Raw genomic sequence first — 21,639 nt, forward strand, 5'->3', positions numbered from 1 at the left:
TTAGTGCTAATCTTTGATCTCGAGTGCTTTTAAAATACTTAATAACACAGGAAAGCAATGAGTACAATTAACAATGCAGATACATAGATCAATCCACTCTGTCTTCTAAAATGCTCTATAGTTAATATATAAAATGATATTTGTGAAAAACAAAACAAAAACACTATCAATAAATTGATTTTTGACAAAACAACATGTCCAAAGCACACATTTCAAAGAAATCAATGAACATGGTAATTTTGGCATACACATTGGACGACTCTCTGAACGTGATTTTGTGCAAACTACTCGTAAGAAGTTGAACATCATTCTATCAATGATCTTTAGAAATCATCTCCCTATGCGAATGGGAAATATTGCTGTATAACGTGACGAATAATACCACGAAGAGTAATTTATCTTAGTAAGGTTTAAACTTATATGCAATGATTTTTTTAATGTTTGAAAGCTGGCTGAACCGATTGTTTACTAGTTTTGTAACGTCATAAATGTGTAGTGCGCATACTATTAGTATATTTTATCGTTATAGATGGGGGAGGGGGAACCCTCCAATTTTACAATTATTCGCTTAGTTCATTTGGTTCCAATTTAAATCAATTCAAACAGTATTTATTCTCTCATACTACTTTTATGGCAAATGAGGTTTATACAATGTAAATACATGACATGGCGACACCTATATGATTGAATTAAGAATTTCAGTTGTTCATTTAATAAGAATACAATCGCTTTGTCATTCATGTAAGAAACAGCCATTTTTATTTATACTTGTAATCAACAAACACTTATATAGGGTCAGCAGTCATTAAATTGTGAAGTAAGATCTTAAGAAATGGTCAGAGAGCTAGTTTATTTCTTAAAAAAAGAAAGAAAGAGCTGTCAAAACTGGTAATGGAATCATAAAAAGTCAACCACTTACAAACAGATTCTATGCTTGCATTACTGAATTTTCGGAAATACAACAAAGCAATCAACTGGCTACAACTCTGCACAGCAAATAATGAACAGAAAGACTAGAACCCTTCTTCCCGAATAATCGTCTCAGCTGCAACCTAGCATTCCGGAAAAGGTGCCATCTAAAGCAATTAAAAGTAAAAAGGACAATCTTATTACTTCAACCAATATTCAAAAGCACTAAACAACTTAGAACCAGGTGACACTGTTCGTATTCTACCCGAACGATACATGGATCGTATGAAGGGTAACATAATTGACCGTCCGACAAGAGCGTGCATTGTACTGAATGAAAATGGAAATGTCTTACGTCGCAACCAACGCTATCGACGCAAAAGGACGTGACCATTCCGAGAAATGGAAGTGCCGGATACAACCTTTCCGTCCCCGAGTGAGGACACGGAGGAAGCTACTACGGTAATGAAGACAACCCGGCCAAGCCCTGAAGGGCGAGGGCCGGCTAGAAACAACGGTGATTATGTTTATTGTATTTATATTCATGTCTTGATCACATATTCGCGACTGTCATTTATATAAAATTTGAATTCAATGACTGTTTTTCATTATTATCATTATTTTTTTTATTGAACAATGCGTACCGATAAAAAATGTTTATCCTAATGCATTAATTATTTCTATGATCATGAATATTGTTTGATTTTATCAATCTGCCTTAAAGAAGGGAATATGTAATAGTATTATATTTGATTGACAAAAAGATTTTGTAAATGTTCTATTGATACCATGTATCAATGATGTGTAGAATATACTCACCAGTTAATGCTTTAGCCATCTAACCCTAACCCTTACCTATTTATCGTATTGGACAATGAGTAATTGTGTAATGATGGGCTCTTTATAGTACATAAGCCACTGAAAAATACGCTATCAAATAAGAATAGAGCGAACATATGGTGGATTCAATGCCCTTACAGTTCATTTGAAGGAATTACTTCTTAGTAAGAATAAAGCAATATTTTGAACAATGCCATTCGAAAGTAATGCACTCAACTGCATCGTACATTGTTCCTCCAGGAAAAGATTCACCTGTTCACAGGACCGAAAACAAGTAAAATAAATCAATGCATTACTTTAAGACAATGCAAATGTTTAGTTTGGCGCTGAATAATAAGAAATCTTATTAGTACATTAAATACAAATCTAAAACCTGGTACATGTTTTCTAATGTCTTAATAGAGTTGCAATTAGATTAGGTAGAATTGAAGAAAACAGAGTGCTTAACTCAAAGTTTTACTGTGCTAACTAACCATAGATATTGCGACAAAAGTATTTCACTAATATTTTCAAAAATGGCCTCTAGAAAGGCGGAACTAACTGAAAGCGGCAGAAAAAATAGTATTGAAAATTTATGATGGTGGACCAACTTGATGACTTTTAAAACGTGTATGTCTATTTACATATTACAGTTATGGGGCAGTGATTACGAACAGTCTCAAGTCTGAGTTCAGACTCAAGACTCAATATGGTAAAATTTCATTTCATTGAAACTTTCCTTCTAGCAAATCATTGATGGTGAAATTTGCTGAAATATGTTAGTACTAAAATGCTGTGTTGTTAGTTACATATATGTTTGTAAAAGAAATGAAATAAAAAATGATTTTTTTGTTCCTTCATAAAATACTTTTCTGAGTGTGAGTCTAGGCTTGGACTTGAGACTGTTCGTAATCATGGCCCCGTTGTTTGTTTTTACTTGCAGACAGTAAGCACTTCATTCTTACCTCCAACTGCACTCGATACATCATTCTTACCTCCGACTGCACTCCATACATCATTCTTACCCCCAACTCCACTCGATACATAATTCTTAAAATGCAGCTCATCATAATGGTCATCTAGAACACAGCATATATTGACATGCCTTTGTTAATCTATATTAAGTTTAAATGAATAATTAAGCTTGAACTTTAAATTCATTAAGTGTAAAAGACGTACGCACTTGGAAACCAATAATAATAAACTCTGCAATTTTGCATTTCATTAAAATCTAACCTGACGCTGTGGCGTCTCTGAAACAATACAAATTCCATAAAGCCAAGTCTAGTCAATAGTTAATAAAAGGCCACCGGGCCGAAATACACAACAAACAACATAATTATGCAAGAGCACATGACAAGTTGTAGTACGTGAATGAGCACATGAAAACATGTAGTACGTGAATGTATCAATACAGGCATATCATATATAATAAACGTGATTACTTCCCTTGAACTATAATGGTATGCATAATAAAGTAGAATACCAATTAAATAAGTATTGTGTAAGTTGTCGTTCATCACTGTTTTACATATGAAAAAACAACACATTCACAGTCTAAAACAGAAGAAATAAAGTAAATAGATCTTTCTAATTGAAATATTTTCTTAAACACAATCAGACATTTTGTATTAGTTAAAGTTTTATAGTACATGTGGACCAAATTTTAATGTTTAAATGCCGCATTACTATTTATTTTCGTACGTACGTAAAACGCTTTCACCACCTTAGATGTCGCGATTATATTTTATCTACTAGCCGAAAATTGATTAAAATCAATAACGGCTTACAGCTGATTTACCAAAATTAATCGACCGCAGGTTTGAAAAATACTTCCATGGCATTGCAACAAAACATAATTTCGACCCATATGAGATATAAATATTTTTCGCTTATGATGAAGTGATAGGAATATTGAACGTTAAAACTATCAGAAGCTCATTGTCACTTTTATCTGTTTTCTTAAGGCAGCAAACACCGCCCATGCCAATTTTCTTAATTGTCTGAAATGATTACAGGGTGGCGTTCATTGTTAATTGTTGAGGGAATCAAATTAGCTTTGCCAAAATAATCGCTTCATTTACATGTTAGGTTTTAATCTGATACGATAAGGAGCAATAAATACTGTTGTTATCAGTTGATTTTTAAAGCATGCCCTTCTGTCACTTATAGACATTTGATCGAATAATTTATTCTTACAAGCTTGTTACGAAATCACAAATTGAACGTCCTTGATGACGGGATGCAATACCTCTATCTCCAGAGTGGTTTCTATTGAAATCAAAATAAATCCTAATCGTGGAAAGTGTGTATCGGGTTGTTGTGATAAATGTGAAAAAAATGTGACGCTTTATGAGCGCAACGTCACTAACGTCATTAAACTGCGCCAGTTAGGTTTAACCATATGTCATAAATGCTTTGTAATTCAACAAAAAAATGTATTGGGCTGAAAATTATACCAGATATGTTATATGTATTTAATGTGGTTTTTCTATGTTCTATGTGCAACGATATTTGAATTATTAAAAAGTCCACGTAATTCTGGATCAACCCTCGTAGTATTCATGATGAATTAATTTCCTTTATTAAGTACATCGACATTCAATCTAGAGATTTTCACACAGGGTCTTTTATTCTCGATTGTTAGTATTTTTGGTGTTTATGTCCAGAACACTATGGTACAGGTTGGTTGAATAATTTCTAGCGACTGGTTGAACATTTCAGTTTGACATCAACGTAAATTCCAACCTGCATGCAATTATATTTAAAGAGTACGTGCATAATGATGGAAAACACTACAACTAAGTCAAATTATACTTTAGATCATTAATTTGGAATATTAAATTTAAAGTGAGTATAGTTGTTATTTTTACGCATATTACAAGTTTAAATGGCACATGCCGCTATAAAAAATAGAATTAGACATCAAAACTGAAATTGATTCTACTTTCTGGTTTTGGACAACACAAAACGCCCGTCAATTTATGTACCCCTATTTTCAATTTTTCAACAATTATCTCTGTATATTACACAATGAAATACGAGTGAAAATATGATATACCGTATTCATGGATCATTTCGAATTTCACGACGTTTGAATTTACAACATATATATATATATATATATAAATATTAGATTATTGATCTTCATACCAACCCTGAAAATCTAGTAAATCTTATAAACACAAGTATGCTATCATTTTTGATACAGCTTTATATAGAAATAAAGAAAATCGCTTAAAACATGAGCATCCTTTTGTACGAACCGTCAGCAGTATATCGCTGAGATAATTTAAATAATCGAATATTGCCTGTAAGAATTATGACCAAGGAATACGGGATACAAAAATGACGATCGCTTTATCAACTAAGCGGGATACCATATCTTCGATTTGACGTTTTGCCATGTATTGCCTAACAATTCTCCTGGTTATGTTATGTTTTCACTCTGTGTGAGTCTTGTAGTTATGCCTCATTATTGTTCATTTAAACAGGGTCTTTATTATTGTTTGGCTACAGGGCTTGTCCCTTTAGTTTCCATTGAATTTTATTTTGTATTAGTTTGATAGGATAAAGAGTATTCAAATTTATAATATGTGTCTGTTGAGGAGGTTAAAGAATGGTTTTCAGGGAATAAGAGTATTTTAGATGACATGAACATTGCCTAATATAAGTAAAGTAAACATTTGAAAAAAGAGCAAATAAACAACACATATATTAAACATAAAGTACGTAAGACTTTGTATGAAACATTTCCATTGAGGTTGGCAAATTTATGCCAGAAATGTTTTATTCAATAACAAAAACAAAACAAAAAAACATTAAATATCACAGAACACAGTACTTGTAAATGTATTTATTCGGATCAAGACAGTCGGGGCCACTTCAACCAAGAAAGTCAACAGCCGCAGTAGCTACATGCCCTTGTTTAACATCTCGCACTTTGATTCTTAGTTCAGTACCACCAAAGAGCATTTTCATCATAATGTTCGACCAAATATCGCCCTCCGGATCAATTTCAATCTTAATAAAGCCGACAAATTCACAACCATCCTCGTCAACAAATGTGAGGTTTCTCTTCGAACTTGCAAAAATTTCCAACACCGTTTGTACATTTTAGCAGCTGAAGGAAAGTATTCATGTTCAATCGCGTTATTTTCGCTATCAATATTAACCTTCGTTCCGATTTCTATATGCTTATTGAAGAGGTCATCACAATAGTCTATCTTGCCGATTGTAATCTTCTTGTGTGGTGGATGATGTGGCTTAAACTTCATCATCCGAGCGATGCCGTATGTTTTCTTGCATACGCGAGCAGATATTTGTCTGGAATTTTGCCCATAAAGGACAACACCTTTTAGCACTGCTCCAGAGGGATCCGCGGGGATAATATTCAAGTTACCAAAATTATTTCTCATTTTACTTTGTAGGTAAGGTGATTCTGAAAATCCACCGACCATGATTATGTGACTTATATTCTCAACCTCGTCCAAAATGTATTGCGTGAATTCGCGGACTTTGGTTGCAGCTTCCTGAAAAAGCTCTTTGACCTGTCCTTCCGTGATGAACATTTTCCCGAGTTTAAATTCAAGTTTACCTTCGAACCTAGTTTGTTGCAAGCTTGCCTCAAGTCTAAGGCCAACCTCGTTTTCATACAACTCTAGCAAACGAGTCGGGAACTTTAAAACCATTTTTCCAGTTCCATCAAACTTCATTTTCTTTGTTTCAAATTCAGTCATCAATTCCCAGAAGTCCTGCATATGGTTGAGTCTAAACTGCTTGACCATAGGTGCTCCAAAGAGCTCTATCAGTCCGTCTATGAACTTGTTGTCTACATTGGTGCCTCCAAAGTCCCCACCAGTAGGCTGGTGTAGCTCTTTCAGACTTTCATCCGGTTTTACCTCATGCACTGTTATGTCTCCTGTGCCGCCTGTGAAACATGAAATAAAACAGTCAGATATAAAACAACTGAGTAAGTCTGTTAATCCAGATTCAACTAGAAATGTGTCCATAGGACACGGATGCCCCCACTTCGATTTTTTGTCACAGAAAATAAGCCATAATGATTATTCAGGATAATCTCAAGTCTTTTTTTGCAAATAAAGGGCCGTAACTCCTAAATGACAAAAGCGATTTCCATGGCTATCGAACTTGATCAAGATATTATGGTCACAATCATGTATGTAAAGTTTGGTGAGGATTGGACACATACTTTTCAAGAATTAGATTGGAAACATATATTTTTGAAGTATTTTTGGCAAAAAAGGGCCGTAACTCCTAAATGACTAAAGCGATTTCCATGACTATCGAACTTGATCAAGATATTATGGTCACAAACATGTGTTTAAAGTTTGGTGAGGATTGGACAAACAGTTTTCAAGAATTAGATCGGAAACAATCTTCGGGACGTACGTACGTACAGACAGACAGACAGACAGACAGACGTACGTACGGACAAGGGCAACCCTATATGCCGCCACTTTGTGGGGGCATAAAAATATAGTTTGGGAAGAACTAAATAATTGATTGAACCACACCAAGCGCTTACCACCGAGGTCAAGAACCATGTAGCGACAGCCAACAGGAACAGTCATTCTCAACTCCTCACAATACAATGAGGCGGCTTCTGGTTCAAGTGCCAGGCTCAACATCTCATCCGGAATACCAGCCTGAAGCATGCACATTAAGTCTGTTGAATATCGCTGGAGAGGGGTCGTAATTAATTATTTAATTAAAGATATTGCAGTTAAAAGTCTTTAATTGTGTTCTATATACATTTTTGTCAATGTCGATAATTATGTATTCACTCCGATTCATAGCATTGTGTCTATACATAACAGCGTCCAAATTGTGTTTTAATTCCTCAACACTGTGTTCAATCATTTTAATGGCTAAAGTTCAATTGACTCAAATATCTCAAATATGTAGTAAAAAATGAAGCTATGACATAAACCGAATTTGATTTACAACTTATATCGTCTAAGATCTTTTTTAAAGGGCCCAAGACAATCAAAAAGACCAAAAAAACGTACGAGGTGTTCATGTCCATGCATTGTATAATTGTAAGTTTTTATAATTCGATATTCACATTATTTGCGGCTGTTCTCATGAAGCGCTTGGAGAGGTCATCCCAGATGGCGGGGACCGTGAGCAACCAGTGAATGTCAGACTCGCTTTTGTTTTTGATCTCCTTCATCCGATGTCTATCCGTCAACTCCTTCATAAAGTGATCCTTTATATATCTAATCGCCACAGTGAAGATATCGATTGCCTTCATACGTTTATCAAGTATGTCTTCAATTTCCATATCCTTATCGAGCGGCTAGCAAAAAAGTAATGAAATACTTACATTTGTTTTCAAATCTATTATGTCGCAAAAGACATGAAAGAGCGTTGATACATTCTTGACGGGCCATCCTCCGGAAACACAAAGTGTATTTAATGCATGTAAAAAAGCAGTTTGATTTAATATGTTCATTGCAAGTAATGAATAATGAGTAATAGAACACTGTCAATGCTCATGCACAAGCATCGACTTATCGATACCCTATCTACATGAATCATTTATACGCATTACATACTCCCGCACAACCATTTCAAAGTGAATGAATACTGCAGTGCGGAAAAACGAATACATCACTATGTTCCTGTTAAAATACTTATAAGTCTAAAGTTAAAAATTGAAGTGATTGCTAAACAGACCCCTTTTTTGGTGTATAGCCTCATCTTGACCATATCAAACAGGTACCATTGTTTGTGGGTATTTGTTTTCATCAATGTTTCGTACTTGTCCCTAGCCTCCTTCCCAAATGAGTGGAATGATTTGTCTGGATGTAGTAGGACCACTGTAGGAGTCTGAAGAAAACTTATATGTTGTTGAACACGGAACGGTACTCAATCAGTTAAAATAGATTTAGGTACACTAAAGTAGGAACATTATATTTCCCAAACAACAATACACAAACTCATTCATAAGTTATAAGTGTCACTCGCCCTTGACGGTGAGTGTTAGATGTACTTGTACAATATAAGTATGTTGTCATCGATAGTATACCATGGCATTTTGTATCTTAGTCATGTTAGATTCGAATTCAATTTCGGGCATAACGAAACCTGATCTCTTGCTTCTTTTACATGAATATAACCTGTAAAATAACAAAGACGTACCTTAATTTCACGTCCGTACCAATAGTTGGTAATGATATCTCTTGGCTTTGCCTTAAACGAGTATGCGTACCCGGTATTAGTGGTGCCGAAATCTATGGCAGCGCAGACAATGGCTGATTCTTTCTTTCGTGTGTAAACTGTTTGCTGAAATTACAGTGAATATCAAATTTTGGGTTCATTTTGTACAAACAAGACATATATAATAGGGATTATACATCTACGGATGCCCACAAGAAACTTAATACCTGAGTGTGAATCATGCGGGCATAAACCAATTTAATTGGCATGCAGATGTTCAAGCCCGAGAAAATTGTGTGTTTACGTTATAATTGCATAAAAAAGGCTGAAATATATTTGTATTACACTTTAACTTTATGTATGTAGCCTATTTCAGTAACTCCGTATGATATTTTGAATTCGATAATTGTTGTGGCAGGATTGATTGACAAGGTAGTAAAACACTTCTGCACCCGTATTTGCGTTAATTTTAAAAGAGAAAATATAAAATGGTAATGTATTGTGCAATGTTCAGGGCTTGGCAGACTTATTAAAAATACACCCTGTGTAATGTATGAATTATTTATTTGTATTGATAATATTCCACTACAGCCGTCATAAAATGACGGTAATAGCTATCAATAACCAACCGTCGTCAGTTTAGCATCTGAAGAAGAACTAACCCTCCGGAGTTCCATAAGTCGTTGAGCTGAAGGGGTGAATAGTATGAATAGTCATCGCGTTAAATTGTATATTGTCTATAGGAAATATGAGTTTAATATGAAAGTTAAATATATGTAACTAGATGAGAAAATAACAAAGGTTAGTGTAAACTGAACTTACTCAAACAAACTGTTTGTTACATACAAATGTATAATGTATACCTATATAATGTATCGTACTGAATTTGGTCATGTTCAATAATTCTAAACTTATACCTATTTTATCCCGTATGTGTATACCACTTGATAAATTATATCATCAATTCTACATCGGAAGGCAACATTTCGCTCGAATGACGACTAAAAACAAAAATATTTTTTTCTTTTTGTAAACCATTTTAAATTAAACAAAGGGCAGTCTATGCCCCTTACACAGACCCGCCTTCGTTTTATTATCGGACTTTGATTATGTGTTAAGTTTCCTTAAAAACTTTTCAGAATAATGTCTTGCCAGTGCTCAATCAGGCGATGGTTTCTTGAAAAGGTTTGTCGAAGTGTTTAAAAAAATTAAACTCTCAATCAAACTCTAATAAAAGACCGAATGCGGGGCTATGTAAGCTGCGTAGATTGCGCCAAGTTTCATTTGATATGGTGAATAAATAGGTAAGCTATCTTTGTTTAAAGTCTTCATTTGAAGCAAAATCTTGTCTTCCGACGTAGCAGTTAAACACACACGGTTTTATCGTCATCTATAGCAAGACTTATGTAATGTGACCTGAAAATCGCACAAGGGATATTGCAATTCAAAGAAATTTCAATTTTTCAGTCATTCAAATGACATTAAGTATACAGTACAATAGAATAATGTGTAATACTATTAGTTTTAACATTGAAGGACTTCGAAATGCAAAATCCCGCAGACGTTTATGAATGAAACCAATATATCATGTCAGATCATTTATGTTAATTTTTTATGCGTAATATTTATTGTGTGGTTCTGTTTGACAATCATGTGTGGCTGCTGAACAAGACCGACCGTACTTCGTGCACATGCTTAGGTTTTTATATGTTACCCATCGTTTTATTTTAGTATGTCTCAATAATTCAAGAAGATATAAAAATGCTAAATCTTGTGTTAGGCGGCGTTGACAGCATTGACCACTCAAACCGAGGTGTCTGTTTTGATGTTAATTGGTCCGATCCTGATCCTATTTCTGAGTGTTCATCAAACTATCAAATTATTAAAACAACGAAAATTAAAACAGGACCACATCATAAAGACTATATAAATTATAGTTATTATCATAACGTATACAAACGATTTTAAATCTTGCTAAAGTATGTTATCAATAAATAAATATCCAAAACACTTGGGTTTTTTTCGAACCCTCACTTTCATATCAAGTAAAATATCGATGACCATGAGATAATTCTGATTACAAAGAATGAAATACACAAAATGAAAATAAGAACACAAAAACACAATGTACAAAATTCAAGAATTATTTTTTTTGTATATCGATAAAACACACATGCATAGGAAATTAGAGGGACAAGTCCAGCGGTCAAACATATTTAATGTGTTTTTTAATGGTATGACTGACCAAATGCCAAAGCATACAATTGAAGAGGCACATAAGACGCGCAACACAGATAACATTAATTGAAATCGGGGCATTCGTTTAATGTATGCTGACTGGTGAGGTCGGGGCATTCATTTAATGTTTGCTGAAGGGTGAGGTCGAGGCGTTCATTTGGTGTATGATGACGAGTGAGGTCGGGGCGTTCACTCAAAGTATTCTGGAAGGTGAGGTCGGGGCATTCACTCAGTGTATGCTGACGGGTGAGGTCGAGATGTTCATCCAATATATGCTGACGGATGATGACGAAATGTTCATTCAATGTATGCTGACTAGTAAGGTCGAGGCAATGTTTCCTCACGGGTAAGGCCGATGCGATCATTCAATGTTTGCTGACGGGTAAGGTCGGGGCGTTCATTTGGTGTGAGATCGATACGTTCATTTAATGTATGCTGGCGGATGGTGACGAGATGTTCATTCAATGTATGATGACGGATGATGACGAGCTTTATTCAATGTATGCTTCAGTCTATGTTGACGGGTAAGGTCGCGGCGTTCATTAGGTTTATGCTGACGGGTAAGGTCGAGCCGTTCTTTAACGTATTTTGACAAGTGAGGTATTTATTATATTATTTAGGTGTTGTATTAAACGCCCTTGCGTAAGGCTTCAATAGGTTATATATTGAATGAGGAGCATGTTTAATTTTAAGGTGGTTTATGGGATGTAAATATAAAGAGAACAATCACCTGATGACGAAACTCCAAGATCAAGTGCTGTTTCATGCCGACCTGAAATGACAACATTTCAATGTATAATAGGCAGAATGATATGTTTGGGGAAACTATAGAAATTATCATGTCGAAGCAGTTTCCCTTTAAATAAAAGGCTCATGTTATGACATGCGGCTATTTTAATCCGCAAGCAATTCAAAACCTATATTCAATTAGTTTTAAATACTTAAGTAACAAAACGTTTATTCATGCATTTTAAATATGTGTTTTATTAACATTATGTTGATTTAAACATATAGCTCTTGCATAAATTAATGTTTGATAATTTGCTTGTTTCGTTTCCTGATTTTATATTATTATGGATGTTTTCTTACCATATTTACAACAGAAGTTTCATCATCGATTTTATTTTTCAAATGTTGTAAAAGATGTATTATTTTATTTCTTCCCACACTTATCTAAAGCTGCACTCTCACAGATTGAACGTTTTTACATCTCTTTTATTTTGGTGTGTTCGAACGAGCCAATTGTCGCGAAAATGCATGGAAATCAGTTATATAAGACTGCTAACAAACAATTAGATCACAGATTTTTATATTTAAGTTTCAAAATGCATTTTTCGTAAACTGTTAGTAACGCTTAAGACATAAAACATTAATTTTCGAAAGGAAATATGAAAATCTACGATCTGACTATTTGTCAGGAATTTTATATCATTGGTTTGTGGATATATGTACTAAAGAAAATTGCTCTTTTAAAGACAAAAAAAGTTGGAAAATAGGTATATCTGTGAGAGTGCAACTTTAAATGATAAAAGTGAAATTTTCAGTAAAGGGATTTTTGTACGAGATTAAGTTCCTACAAAGCTATATCAGAGGTAGGTAGTAGGCTTTCTATCTTGGTTTGCATGAAGGATATGTCAAAAGGCAAATGCACGAAGTTCGTTTTCTTAAAATGCCCGTTTAATCCTGAATATTTATACTCAACACCTACCGCGAGGTCTGGTGACATTTCGTGGTCTAACAACAGGTGCTGGCCTTGGTGGAGCTGCAATAAAACAACAGACCTTGTTGTATTTGAAGACGGAAAACATTCAATCTAAAAATACATCCCCAACCAACCCATAGCCCTGTTTGCAATCCTAATATGGTTGAAAGTTGCTATTTTTACAGTGAATCAATTGAAAGGTTGTTTTTCTGTCTTTCCTGTGCATACGTATAATGTTGGGCAACTGCATTTATTACAATATAAGTTCCGTTTTCCGTTGGCATTATGTGTATTATAAATGATAACGTCCTAATTTATTCTTCCTCCTCCATGACTTCAAAATATATTACCGTAACATTAAAGTGTGATTATTTGTAATGTATTACCAAAGTCTTGAGAAAAGATCAAGCCTAAAAAAGACCGACGCACGTAGAAAAATGACCATTCACACGTAGAATACTGACCCCTCATATAGCTCATGAACCGGTTGACATAATTATACATTGTTTTTTTAAATAACAATTATAAACTAATCAGCTACGGGGCAAAGGAAACCAAATCGGATGAGAGCGAAGCCCTAGTGCGGTTGCCTGCGCCCCGTATATCCCATATCGGGTCCATTCTTACCCCGTAACGTATATATCACGTCGACAACATGTTTACACGTTTAAATGTTTCATTCATTCATCGGAATCGGAAAATAGATGCCATTTTGGTACGATATAAATTTGGTGACCCAATATGTAAAAATATGGAGTCCCCACGTGACCAGACCTGGACCAATGGCGTTGCTCCTTCATGTTGTAGGCGTAATATAGGTTGGTGCCTAGTTTAAAGGCTGATATTAATACACTGGCATAATCGGAGCGAGCTTTAATTTGAAGACGGTGGAGATAATTTGAAATAGGTCAAGTGCACTGATAATCTATCTTCAACTACTAAACGACTTAATACAAACGTCACCTGCAAACGAATGGATCAAGCCAGATATCCAGTGCCATCGATAAGTCATATAAATACAAGTATCCGACATAGCCTTTGGAGCATTCTTTCAACACAATATTTTACAGGCCATTTATAACTAAATGTAGGGATGTAACTTTTGTTAGAAAAAGAGAAATGTCACACTACTTGCAGGTGCACACTATACCACGCATGCAGATATTCCAATGAAATTTCATGAGTGTGGTAGAAATGGTTGGGAACTTGTAACTTTGGAACAGACGCATGGATGGAAATAAAAATATTACCAATTATATGCATTTACAGTAGCATACATCTTACCTGACCAAAGATCATGTAGCGACGTCTCTGAAATGAAAGTGCATTACCAGCTGACCGAATATATTATAACATAGTGCGTTAACCAATAATAAGTGAGCATTATTGAAATTACCTGAACTCGTATTTTTAACCTTTAATACGTCATTTAGTGCAGATTTTGGTAGGAAAAGTTAAGTGTTTAAAAGTGTTCTTAGTCAAATCTTACCTTGCGCATTATAACGTTCTGAAACGAAATGAACATGTGTTGTAAATGAAGCGTGCATGTATTAAATATTTTTGTAAAAAAAATTGATCGACTTTAAAAAATAATAATTATGTGCGTTAGTTTAATACATTGCAAACAGATTGCCGGCTCCGAAAAATAGTATATAATGTTATAATTTAAAGCTAAATTGAATTTGTTAAATAAATATTTCTTTTAAACGATGAATGGAATAAATAAAAAAGGACTTTAATCCTCATCACCTTTTTGGCGGCAGCATACTCCACCCATGACCCATATTCCTGATTGGCTTAAAAGATAAAATAATAGAGGGAGCTATATAGATATATACATGTACTAAACGGGAACAAGATCATACTACTGTTTTCAAGTGAATTTAACATTTCAAATTGCTGAAGTGTTGAACAATCGGTGTTTTAAATCTACACCAATCCATCGATTGAAAATCAAATAAAGTGGAACATCTAAAGACTGTCGGTCAAAATATTCCTAATGATATTGTAATAAAAGCTAAAATGTGTTTGTTGTTATTGTTTGTTTTTTAAATTCGATCGAAATTGCCATTTATCTTATGCTTGTAAGTACTTGTTGCTATAGCAACCATGCCAATACAACATGTACTTTACCTACAAAGTATCATTCCTTCCATTTAAAGTCTATTTTGAAAATGGTCATTCTAGCTTCTGCCAAATGTGTTTAGAGCTATCAAACGTTTGACATCTGATATAAATTGTATGCCCACTTTGACTATTAACAGGGTTACATTTTTACATGTTTACAGGAGGGTACGAAACTAGTGTCTTCAAACGTGAGAATTGTATTGAAGGTAATCGCTCATGTCTTTGGACCAACAATTAGTTTTCCGGGTAAAGGATTATAGCATTTCCAGTCAAATCTCGTTGGCGGCTCGAACTCGCTTGGCTTGAATTCCTAGTTGACTCGAACTAGATGTTAAGGACCGATTTACTGAAAGTAAACATTCCCACTTGGCTCGAATTTTCCGAGTCCCGAGGTATTTTCGCCGGTCCCTGGGAGATAGAGCCAATGGGGTTCAACTGTAGAAGTATTTTGATTATAGTGGGTTTCGAACCCATGCAGGTAAAGTCAATATTATTTTATTAATAACCCCGACGCATTTACAACCATTACACAGGCCACAAAAGTGATGGGTATTTTGAACTTTTTACAATACATTGCTAACATCTCGTTATCAATTAACCAATCCCGCAACAACAAAGCCGTAATTAATGTTACTAACAGACAGACGGACGGAAGGACGTACAGTCAGACAGACAGACATGCCTATTGTCGTAAACATGTTATTTAACATTTTCTTGACAAAATGTAATAGTAAAACCATATATATAAATAGCCAGTATGGTATCAGCGATGCATGGCATAAACACAAGGAAAAGTGAAAGACTATGTAAATTTGATTGAAGAACATACTAGAAGGTATTAATAAAAGAAGAAAAAAGAGATACATCGATACTGTGAAATATATAAAAAAAAGAGTGTTGAAATTTTATTGGAGGCTATATTACTTCTAAGATGTAAACGATGTTATCTATATAAGAATTACTTATCAGAAATGCTTGATTTATATGTTTATCTAAGCTACCAAGTATGCTTACATTTTTAGATAACATTAGTTTGATAAACGTGTACATACTTGGGTTTCTAATATAATATGATTTAATTAATATTTTTTTCCGAGGTTGTTATTAACTTCAAATATTTGAGAATATCAACATTTGCTAAAGGGTTTCAACTGTTGATATCTTAGTTTTTACACTTCTAATACCTTGTAAAACTTTATTTCGTCATACAAAAAAGTCAAAAGATAAAACAAACATTCCGATGTCTGGAATACTTCATAAAATATAAACATATGCCAAAATATTGTCTTTGAATTCCACGAAAAGCGTTAAAACGCGATTTAATAAAGGTTTAAAGATGAAGTTATATATGAGTCATAGTGGGCGTTAGCTTTTGTTGTCAATTCAATTCAGTTTTGTACTTGCTGTTTCGGCGTGGCATTGCACCCTACTAAATCATATTTTTTATTCTTAAAGAGTATTCTTTTCGCGAATTTCGGCATGAAAGTGCAAAATAATTAAATTGTAAGTGTTTTCAGATGCATAACCGGAACAAATGGTGCCAGAATTGCGCGAGTCCCTGTATAATCGTTCAGGATACTCCGGTATCTGCTAAGTTGTTATTTGAAAATAAATATAAACACATGTTTTCAGAGTTGAAAAAATAATATCATTTAAAAATACCCAATTACATTATAACATGTCAAGAAGGTCAGGTGGAGGTACTCATTAGTTTGCATAAAACATAGTTTAAGTTCGGAATTCTTTATTAGGCACATGGTTGATATAGTTTTATCAAGGGTTTTCACAGAGACTGGCACACATAGTAAATATTGTACCGTTACGTATACTTAAATGAATGCAATGATTGATAACTTTAGTATATCCACACTAACATACGAGTATCTCAGCCGAAATGCTGTTAATATAAAGCCAACGAAGTTATTTGTATATAGACTCATTGCTTAAATTATAAATCATAGTACAATTGTAACAATGATTCATAATAGAAACAATAAATATAACTTTATTCCAAATAAAAAAAACACACAACAACAACACACATACAAACATGACGCTTTTTTTCTATTTGACTTCCTTCTAAACCAAAATAACACAACGGCCTTCTCTATTTCGGCGAAAGAAGTTTGATCAAACAAACTGTTATTTTAAAATGACAGCGATAAAATTTCCCTCGATATACTTTTCATGTTGCTCAAAAGCATATGCAAATAACAAAAGAGTAAACATCAAAAAGCATCAAAAGGATTCAACACCAATTTCCTTTTACATTTATATTCGACTTTTAGCGAGAGCGGCATTTGTTTTATTTTCAAACATTTACACAAAATTGGCTTACCACGTTCACATCACCGACATCCAAATAACTAGCAATATTTCACTCAAACCAAACATTGTCTGCACAATTGATGACCCAGGTAAATGAGATAGCTCTGTTTAGGCGGATAAAATATTATCGATCACACATTTTTGCGATATAAGGTCAAAATTTATATCTGTTCGATAAGAGATAGTGAATGGAAAGACGAAATACGAGTGTCGTTTAACCTTGATGTAGCATTATCCAATACTATTGCTTATCATCATGTGGGTGGCAGGGAGGAACTAGATCGCTGGGATATCTTATATGATCTAGCCTGGTACAAAACTCCCGACTTCCTCCATCTAGAATTCTTGTCTAAACTTTTGATTCAACCGAAGCATAATTATGAAAGTCTCTATATTTGCAAAAAAAAATATGAGCAGTGTTGAGTACGCATACTTTTGAATTTCCATTTCACATTGTCTTGTTAAACCTTTGAATACATTTGGTTGGTCATTGTCTGCATGTCCTTCAATAACGTCGCTTTGTATACTGCGGGAGTATATCCTTTTAAGTGTGACTGCTTCAGCTGAGAGCATTTTCAAACGCATCAATATGACACTCCGATTCATGTGTGTCTGTCTTTAAAAGTTTACTTGGCCTTACTGTTTGTATCTTTAAACAGGATATTGGTTAGTATTAAGGTTGTGTGCTTCAGAAGGGCATGGACGGGTACGGGGATGGGGCCGCGTGTACTTCGTATATTATGCATTGTAATATAGAGATAATGTTTTTAACCAAATTTCATCTATTTGCAGTTGACAATATATGCCATTTGTGATCATGATGTTTAACGCTGCATGCTAAATGAGACCTAATCAGCTTCTTCATGTGGACTACATATTAAATCAACAATGAATAAATTAACATAAAGGTGTGGCTTAATAGTGCACAACTGATTGCTCTCTACCAAACTGAAATGACCTAGGCTATGACACTTTGTCAAAGTCACAGCTTATCCAGGTATAAGGATATTGTAATATGTTGTACCCCCTTTATATTTTAACAATTGTCCGGATATCCAAATTTAATTACACTCTGTTGTCTTATCGCTGTTTTTCCATTTCTTTTATGATTATTCCAGAAGTCTTGTAGTACATGAATATGTTGATAATTACAATTTCAATTCAGATATAAATTCCATAAGTATACCTTGAATCGAAGCTGTATAACCCGTTTATAAATTTGAAGTACACACGACTGTCACAAATATGTCCGCCATTTTAACTTTTGGGTTACAGCGCAGTAATATTTATTAGATATTTATTCATTGGAGTAAACTTTTCCTGTATGAATTGTAAAGTTTAATTGTTTCAAGCATAATTTTATTATTAATGTTTTATATAAATGTGCTCATGTTACAGATTACAATTACAATGCTGCGAGCGCACTATTTGATTTGATTGTTGCTATGACACTATTTCGCGGATGAATGATAATACTATTTCTGCAGCATTAAGATATTTGTTTTATTATAATTAGATTGTTTAATTAAGTGTTCGAATAGGATGCAATTTGTCATTCTCGATTGATTGATGTATCTATTATTATGATTGTCTTGCAAGACTTTTCATATTTACTTGTTTTATTGTACTCGAGCCTTGGCACCTTCTTCTCAACTGCAAATGTGAGCTGCAGCCCTGCAGACCAATCAAAAGCCTTGCAGCATTGCTGCAGCATCTTGCGGGTATATAAGAAGTGTCAAGTTCGAGCTTGGGACAGTTGACATTTCTGAAACTTGAACCATTTTCAACATCTTGAAAACAAACATGCGAGGTATATTCTTTTGACACGTATTATAATTAAATCAACGCACACATTTATTAAGGAAATGAACCTCGCATATTATTTAAACTAATATAAGAATAAATAATCATTATTATTACATTGAACTTAATTTTATTAAACTATTGATCAACTCGTCAACTGTCCACTGAACATGTCCGCAATTGTAATTATTGACTTAGCTTTGTGGAGTTGATATTAACTTGAATAAATAACGTTTAATTGAGAAACGGACTTGCGTTTTCGAATATTCATCACTGATCATTATTAAACTACATACAGTATACCTTGGCCCACCAGGCACTAGGCCTGGTGTAAGCAGTGATTCACCACAGATATACTTTGGCTCACCGGGTAAAATACTTGGTGTAAGCAGTGATCCACCACATGTCATCGAAAGTTAATAATCATTTAACTTTAAACGTATGAGACGGATGTTACAATATGATTCTGAGAAAACAATTTTGTATGAAAGAGCTAATGGCGAAGATGAATCTTTACAGGTTCCAGTCTGGGATTCTTATCTATCAGTTGAGATTTTGAATATCACAAACGGGTCATTCTATTGTCAATAATTTCCTGTAATTTCTATATTTGATCTATATAGTAATATTTCATCGCCCTGAAGAGTACTATTTTCATTGCAAGTATTCTTGAAGTTATGAAATACAACATAATGTCATAGTTCATATATTTCTTAAATGTACATATTCAATGCTGTAAGTTTGATATGATAATAGAGCTCGAACAGACGATTCCAGTAATATAATCATCTCCATATTGCCAAAATACAAATTAAAATCAGTTCTGAATTTATAATATTTTTAATTGTTTCTTTGGCTGATGCTTTATTCGTATAAAGTGTAATTATTTATTATGGCAAACGTTTAGTTCGAACAAACGTGTAAACCTACATGTAATATGTTTCAGGGAACTCCTAAGCTGAAATTGACATTAATATTAAACCATTTTACACATCAACGAAAATGTGTAAGTTCTCTTTCAGAATTATTCAAACTAAGCATATTTCGTCTAACTACGCGAATATTAAAACAAAAACATCGGTAGAAACGTTTGATGCTCATATACAGGGTTTTCTTAAACAGTGAAGTGATATGCTTCGGATGAGCTTTTTACGTCAAAAAATGAGAAGTAATTCTTAAGATATGAAACGTGTAGTATTGGCTCTTGTGCCCTTCACATATTTAAATTACCATCATTCCAAGTTTCATTGAAATCCATTCCGTCGCTATTCAGAAATAATCCGGAAAACATTGTACGCCTCTTTTATGAAAAGCGATAAAACTCAATGAGTACTTTAATATTGAACTTGTTGAACCTGTTCACTGCATTTACACCGGTATTCATACGAACAACTACAGAAACATGTTTAGTAGTCGAAAGGTTAAACATGAACCCCGTTCAATGGCATAGGGCCAAAGCCTGAACCACAGCACAACAAAACTGCAATTTGCCTCATCGACATCCATGTTTTCAATAATTTTAACACGTATAATTCACTTGGATTTGAATTATGCTATATAAAAATATTAACGGAAGGACGGGCGGTTGGAAGAAAGAACTGACTGACAAAGCAACGACTAATTGCTCTCCCTTTAAGAAACAGTTCACACGAAGCTTCTCAATCCGATACAAGGAGCAAGTATAAATGAAAGTCCTTTTGTGGTAAATTCATAAATCAAAAACAAAATTAATAATAAACAGTTAAAATGCACACAATTGAGTGTGTGTTGGGGCAGGGGGGAATGAGATTGACAATTCAACATCCTGGATGTCTGCCTGTCTGTAAGTCAACTCCGTAAAATTCATTTACCACCTTATCAGGTGTGGAATATATGTAACCGTCACATGTCAGCGAGCCAGATCTAATTATCCGACTAAAGGACACGTGCGTGAGCCGGTTACGAACCCTGCCGAGTTATCGGTCACACAGCGATACCATGGTTGGTAATTTCGACCCGCCTCTCATTTGCGTGAGTAATGTTTTGTTGTGTATCTTATACATTTGAATTTTCATCAAATTGATGTTGAAAATGCTGATTTTAAATATTCCAAAAAATAGAGCGTGTGTATTTGTTTACTGTCGTGAACGTCATGAAACTAAGTATGTTGTACTGAACGACAAACAGTTCCCGAGAAACGTCACCCATAAGGTTTTAAAATTGTGTTATAGTTTTTGTTTATGTATATGTCTTCGTTTGGATGTGCCCTTCTAAAAGAACATACTTTACATCGCGTTATATTAATTAATTAATTAATCATTCTAAAATGACACTATGCTGCACGTGAGTTGCCTTATCCAGGGTTGGGAGGACATATTTTGAGGCCCAGTAAAATGCTCAAACGGACGTCTGTTCTAAAAAAACGTACATAACACCCCAAAGCAGTTGTAAGAAACTAATAATCCCATTTATTTGAACATGATATTAATTAAAGCAAAACAAAGTAGGACTGTATACTTACACGTGAGCAGTCGAAATATGATAAGCAG

At 34.2% G+C, this 21,639-nt stretch overlaps 1 pseudogene; it reads right to left on the bottom strand.

Annotated features, from left to right (window-relative positions):
• Window positions 1-5,613: 5,613 nt before the first annotated feature.
• Window positions 5,614-19,022, bottom strand: LOC128211700 (heat shock 70 kDa protein 12A-like; annotated as a pseudogene).
• Window positions 19,023-21,639: the final 2,617 nt, after the last annotated feature.

The sequence above is a fragment of the Mya arenaria genome, chromosome 12, assembly GCF_026914265.1.
Source record: "Mya arenaria isolate MELC-2E11 chromosome 12, ASM2691426v1".
Classification (NCBI taxonomy): Eukaryota; Metazoa; Mollusca; class Bivalvia; order Myida; family Myidae; genus Mya; species Mya arenaria.